Source organism: Ursus arctos, unplaced genomic scaffold (genome assembly GCF_023065955.2).
Source record: "Ursus arctos isolate Adak ecotype North America unplaced genomic scaffold, UrsArc2.0 scaffold_34, whole genome shotgun sequence".
NCBI classification, from domain to species: domain Eukaryota; kingdom Metazoa; phylum Chordata; class Mammalia; order Carnivora; family Ursidae; genus Ursus; species Ursus arctos.
The window spans coordinates 25,159,675-25,166,845 of NW_026623030.1; the positions used below are offsets into that span (position 1 = coordinate 25,159,675).

Sequence of the window (7,171 nt, forward strand, 5' to 3'; positions counted from 1 at the left end):
GACATGAGGACCAGCAGGAACCTCCACAGGGTCATCCTGTAAGGTCAGAGACACTAGCATCGGCTGAGCACAGCCCTCTCTTTGGAGTTGAGGTTTCAGCAACATGGGGCCCATCTTTTAATGTTTCTTAGTGATACCAACCCCTTCCCTTTGTCCCCTTTGCCTGAGTGGTGAGAGCTGCTTCCTGCAGTTCCTACCTCTGTGATGCCTTAAAGTTGTCTTTTCATTCTTTCAAGTTACCTAGTTAACCATTTAGACCCAGTTAACAATTTTTAAAAACGTTTTATTTATTTTGAGAGAGAGAGAGAGCCGGGGGTGGCGAGGCAGAGGGAGAGAGAGAATCTCAATCATGCCCCAACATGGGGCTCGATCTCATGACCCCAAGATCATGACCTGAGCCAAAATCAAGAGTCAGATGCTTAACCCACTGAGCCACCCAGGTGCCCCCTTACATTAATTTATCTCTATTCAAAACCTGGTATAGTTTCTGCCTCCTGTGTGAACTTTGATTGACATGGCAAGTAACAAGGAATTACCAGTAGGATTATAAAAATAGATGAAGGCCATTCTCAAAAAGCCTTTTGTAACTGAGTTTGGACTTTATTCTGTAGGCTATAGGGAGCTGAGAAGCCTGCTATGCAGAGACCTGCTGTGGTTGGATGTGTATTCTAGAAGGATCCCTCTGGAAGCAATGTAGCAGATGGATCTAAGAACTGGACTGCAGGTATGAGGAATAGACAGGTTGAGAGAAGACAAGAACAGAAACTGAAAGTAAGTAAAATTGTTGAGCAAAAGAAGAGGGCCAGGTTCAAGAAATATTTAGGAGGTAAAGCCAGCAACACATAGTGGCTGGTTGGATGGGGGTTGTGGGGAGGGAGGAGTCTAGAATGAAGCCTCAGTTTCTCCCTTTGGTACCTAGGTAGATAATAGTGCCATAGCTGAAATTGTGACTTCAGGAAGACAAACAGATCTGAAGAGGAAGACAATGAGTTTAGCTTTAATGTGGAAAGTTTTGCTTATCTATTGCTATGTAATAAACAACCCCCAAGCCTAATGAGTCAACACAACAATCATTTTGTTATTTCTCAGGATTCTGCAAGCTGGGCTGGGCTCAGCTGGAGAATTCTGCCGGTCTTGCTAATGGTCACTTGTGTGACTATAACTAAGTGGCTTCAGCTAGGATGCTGGGACAACTGTATTTCTCTCTCTCCGTGTGGTCTGTCCAGTTGCCTCATGGTTCTTACATGGTGGCTCCAGGCTCCCAAGAACCGAAAAGCAGAAGCTTCTAGCCTCTCTTGAATTTTAGCCTTGCAGCTGACATAGTGATGTTTCTACCACATTCCGTCGATTAAGAAGGCCACACAAGACTCAAGGAAAGACAACACAAGAGTGTGAATGGAGGGGCGATGCCTGGCTGGCTCAGTCAGTACAGCATGCAACTCCTGATCTTGGGGTTGTGAGTTCAAGCCCCATGTTGGGTGTAGAGATTACTTAAAAATAAAATGATCTTTAAGTAAAAAAAAAAAAAAAAAAAGTAGGGGTACCTGGGTGGCTCAGTCGGTTAAGTGCCTGACTCTTGATACCTCAGCTCAGGTCTTGATCTCAGGGTCATACAAGTTCAAGCCCCACGTTGGTCTCCACACTGAGCATGGAGCCTACTTTAAAAAAAAAAAAAAAGTATGAACAGTGGGAGGCATTGTTCATTAGAGACCATGAAAGTAAGTCTATCGTGAGGAATTTTAAGGGGAGATGTCTAGCAAGCAGTTGGGAGTCTACAGCTTGAGGATCTAGACGGGGATTAAACATGAGAGAGGATAAAACTAGAGAGAATGCAGAGAGAAAAGCAGGGGGCGAAGGGTGGAACCCTCAGGTTGTGTCTAAGAGGTGAGCACTCAGCCTGATGAAGGTCCGTCAGAGAGGTCAAAGCAGAACCAGGGAGAAATGATCTCACGGATGCCAAGAAAGTCCGGTTTCAAGGACTGAGTGGTCGGCAATAGCTGATGCAGCAGACGGCACCAGAACCTGACTAAAGCACCTATTGGATTTCTCACCATGGCAGACATGTGGACAGAGGGATTTTTGTGGGTTTTTTCCCCTTTTTGAAGACTTTTTTTTATTTTTAGTTTTATATTCATAGCAAATTTAAGGGGAAGGTACAGAGACTTTCCATATACCCCCAACTCCCACACATGCACGGCCTCCCCAGTTACCAATACTCCCTACTGGAATGGTACAGTTGTTACAGTTGTGCTAGACCCGCCTTGAGACATCATCGTCACCCGAAGTCCGTGGTTTACCTTAAAGTTCACTCTTGGTGCCGTTCATTGTATGGGTTTGGACAAATGCATAATGACATGTACCTACCATTATAGTATCACTATCCCAGAAATCTTCTGTGCTCTGGAACACGTTGTTTTTGACTACCCCAAATCCATCTCTCCTTCTTCAGACAGTGGCACCTTAATTTTATTTCTCTCTCTCAAAGTCCATGTGGTTTGGAAAGTGCTAATCCTCTCCCATACACATTCCCTCAGATTGGAGCATTTAATTCAGGTCTGGCCAATTGGAATGCTGGACACACATCCAGGCCCCATCGATAGATTCAGTGCCAAGCCATTGAGTTTCAGTTTCAGAACTTTACATTGAAAGTAGTAGGAAGAACAGGTGCCTGGCTGGCTCAGTCGGTAGAACATGTGACTCTGGATCTTGGGGTCATGAGTTCAAGCCCCATGTTGGGCATAGAGCTTACTTAAAAAAAAATAAATTATAAAACATAAGACATCAACTGAAAGTAGTAGGGAAAAGACAGTGCCTCACCACTGGTGTTGCTAAGAGCACTGGGAAGTGGGGGTAGAGGCCACATGAAATGGGAGACCCACTCTGTAAGGCCAACCTAGAAAGTGGTAGGGCAAAGATGTGGATAGGGAGGGAGAGGGCAAGACTAAATCCAGATGACATTCTTTGACTCACTGGATACCATCAGGCCTGAAGTTACCCCTACCCTTGAACTTTTCTGTTATGAGTGATAATAGACTTCTTCATTTCCTTGGGCCAGATTGAGCTGGGTTTCTTTAATTTGCAATCCAAAACAGTCTTGACCAATACAGATATTAATTTAAAATGGAAAAGTTGAAAGGTTGAAACATGTATTTAAACTAATTTTTAAAAGTCTTCACTGGCCTAATTATCAAACTTTTTAGGGTACAGACTGATGTGGACTCAAACTGTCCCAAGAGAGTATGGACATTTTTAATCCACATAGAGTATCTCTGTAGGAAAGGGAAAAACAGAATGGAAGAATGCAGAGAGAGGAAGGCAAAGACTTCGGGCACAGGCCTTCAGGCCCAAGTAACAAGGGTTGAGTTTCTTGCCTTTAAACATGTCAGGTATCCAAGAATCGTTACTTGTTTCTTAATACAGACTTCCAGAACGTTATGACAACTCTCACACACAAAAAGTGTTTATCGTCATTATTTCCTTGGATCATTGCTATAACCTGTCTACCTTCTCTAAGGTATTATAGTAGCATATGCATAGGATAGTGCTGGAGTGGGGAAGTGAGATTAAGGAGAAGAGTTTCTGTTTAAAGGTTTCACCCTGTGTGTGTATAACTTAAAGTAATACCTTTTTTATTTTTTTAAAGATTTTATTTATTAGAGAGCAAGAGCATGCAGGTGTGGGGTGGAGGGGCAGAGGGAGAGAAAGAAGCAGACTCCCCACTGAGCAGGGAGCCCCACGTGGGGCTCTGTCCCAGGACCCCAGTATCATGACCTGAACCACAGGCAGACGCTTAACCGATGAGCCACCAGGTACCCCTTTTTTTATGTTTTTATAATGGATGCCCTGCTATTCATTTTTGAAAATGTCCCTTAAAAGCATCACATTTAAGATATCTAAATTATTAAACACAGACACACTATTGTCATGGGCTGAATTGTGTCCCCCACGAATTCATACGTCAGAGTTCTAACCCCCAGTACCTCAGAATGTGACCTTGGAGACAGGGTCTTTACAGATCAAATCAAGTTAAAATGAAATCGTTGGTATGACCCCTATTCCAGCGTGACTCGGTCCTTATAGAAGGGAAATTTGGAGACACATGGGGCCACGTGAAGGTGAAGGCAGAGGTCAGGGCGATGCTTCTACAAACCAAGGGACGCCTAAGTTTGTCAGCATACCACCTGAAACCAGGGGAGAGTCATGGAACAGACTCTTCCCGACGGCCCTCCGAGGGAGCCAGCTCTGTCGGTACTTTGGGTTTTGGACTTCCAGCCTCTAGAACTGTGAGGCAATTACGTTTGTGTTGTTTAAGGCCCTCAGTTTGTGGTGCTCTGTGACAGCAGGCCTAGCAACTAGTCCAACTGTTAGGTACGTGTCTCAGAAAGAAGGTGATGTCTACTCACCCCTCCAGACTCAGATTAAAGGTCTATCCAAAAAACAGAATAAAAGCCCACGCAGAGGGGCGCCTGGGTGGCTCAGTCGTTAAGCGTCTGCCTTCGGCTCAGGGCGTGATCCCAGAGTTCTGGGATTGAGGCCCACATCGGGCTCTTCCGCTGGGAGCCTGCTTCTTCCTCTTCCACTCCCCCTGCTTGTGTTCCCTCTCTCGCTGGCCCTCTCTCTGTCAAATAAATAAATAAAATCTTAAAAAAAAAAAAAAAGCCCATGCAGAAAAAAATTTAAAAATCACATTGTAAATTGAACAGTTTAATCTGTGCTTTTAAACCACCTTGAAACTGACTTTTCAAACAAACACTCTTACCGATCAATATATACATTCTCCATTTCCTTTTTTAATAAAATGATAACCTTTAAGGAATTCCCAATCAACTGAAGAACTACTTTATGATACCTTTTCTTAAAAAGAGCCTGGGTGGCTCATTTGGTCAAGCAGTTAAGCATCTGACTCTTGATCTCAGCTCAGGTCTAGATCTCAGGGTCATGAGTTCAAGCCCCACGTTGGGCTCCAACCCTGGCTGTGGAGCCTACTTAAAAAAATGGGGGGGGGGGTGCCTGGGTGGCTTAGTCAGTTAAGCATCTCCCTTCGGCTCAGGTCATGATGCCAGGGTCCTGGGATCGAGCCCTGTGTCGGGCTCCACGCTCAGCACAGAGTCAGCTTCTCCTCTCTCTGCCCCTCCTCCCTTCTTGTGTTCTCTTTCTCTCAAATAAATAGGTAAATAAAATCTTTTTTAAAAAAGGATGTGGGCTGGAAAGAAGACACACCCATTTAACAGATGAGAAAAAAAGACTCAAGCAAAGAAGCTATTGGCTCTATATCATCTGATACCAAATTTTATACTATAGACATCATTTTTGTGTATTCTCTCCATGCTCAATAGCAAGGAGCCTGACCACAGAATCCTCTCTTCAAATGCTACTTAATAGACAAGTTTTGGCTTCCCTTTGAGGACACCAAGAAAAGAATGGAGATAGAGAAGAAAGTGTTAATAGCCCAAATTATAGCAATTCCCTAAGATGCGATTTTGTAACTTTATTTTAGTCACTGCTAAATGGCTACCATTTCCAACTCCTACATCTCCATATGCTTTATATTCACTCTCTCGTTTAATCCTAACAATAAGCCTCTGAGGTAAAGCGTATTGTTTTACTGTCACTTGCTTGAGTTCCAAATATATTACATATATTGTATATATATTACACATTAATGTATGTATATATGTAAAAAGAGAGGGGAAGTTTTATATGTTTATATATGTGTTCCATCCATCCATACTTACATATATATGTATATGTATATATATAAACACACACACAAATAATAGAAAAAATACGTGTGCGTGTTTATATATTACGTGTATTCACAGAAGAATGAGATGGACTTAGTAGGTCACACTGGCCTCCAGCTGAGGACCTTTAGTTTACACATGCCCCATTTGATAGAACCTCACAAGAATGGATGCTAACATGACATATTTAACAATAGCAAAAGCCTGGAGCAAATACGAATGCAAAAATAACACTAGAGTAAGGAAAGTAATCTTAGCACTGGTGTGATTTCACCCACATGATGTAACCATCTTAAGAAAGTGGGGATCATTAAGCAAACATTCCAGAAACATGTCACATTATTCCAAGATTCCAAGCCTCAAAATAGATTATTGTAATTTATGTAACTATTTGCAGTGATTAACTGTTCAGATTCACCAATCTACCTATCCTTGGCTTAAAACCATTTAGTGACTTCCCGTTAGACTTGGAATACAAGTCTGAGCCCTTACCATGACTTTCCTGTCGGTCTGGGTCTAGGAAAACAGAATTTAAAATAGGAAATTCATTAAAGAGGTGGTGGGAACAGTAAGATAACTTAATTGCAAGAAGTAGCTTCCACCGTGATGGAGACTAAGTTAGGGAGATTAGAGCTAGAAGAATCAGGAGAGCCTGTAAGAACCTGGAGGCTGAACCAAATACCACTGGGAAAAGCAGCATGTCATCATTACTTAGGAGACCATGATGAGAATTGCAAGCAAACAGTCACGAGTAAGTCCCTTTTCCCTCCCCCTGCCTTCCAGATTCCCTGGATCCTCCCCTGGTGACAAAACCTAACCCTAGCTGACAAAGGAGCAATAGGGTTTGCAGCCCCAATACTGTGGAACGGAAGAGAGAAAAATGGATTTGGAGCTGAGAGGCCAGCCCAGCCTTCAAGGGCCTATGTGATCTAGCACCTGCCTACGTCTCCAGCCTGATTCCTTCCATTCTCCCCACCATGTGCTCAATTCCAGTCACATTGGGTGTCTTTTCCTTTGGGTGTCTTTTCCTTTCCCAAGCACACTAAGCCCATTCCCGCCTCCAGACATTCACACATGCTATTCCCTCCACCTAGAAGTACCTTTTCCCTTGGGTCCTATTTACTTAGGGTATAACTTAAAGCCACCAATCAAAGAGGATTTCTCTGACTTCATCAAATCTACAGAAGCAAACTTCTCCCAACTCATGTTCCATAAAATTACCCCATTTTACTCATAGCATTAATCACAATTTAAAATTATCTTTTTTTTTTTTTTAAGATTTTATTTTTAAGTAATCTCCACACCCAACATGGGACTCAAACTCGTAACTCCGAGATCAAGAGTTGCACGCTCCAGGGGCACCTTGGTGGCTCAGTTGGTTGAACATCTGCCTTCCGCTCAGGTCATGATCCCAGGGCCCTGGGATT

At 43.1% G+C, this 7,171-nt stretch overlaps 1 non-coding gene across 1 annotated transcript; it reads left to right on the forward strand.

Annotated features, from left to right (window-relative positions):
- The first annotated feature begins 2,666 nt into the window (after positions 1 to 2,666).
- On the forward strand, positions 2,667 to 2,739 carry TRNAQ-CUG (transfer RNA glutamine (anticodon CUG)). The gene has a single exon. It is a non-coding gene; the product is annotated as a tRNA-Gln (tRNA).
- Positions 2,740 to 7,171: the final 4,432 nt, after the last annotated feature.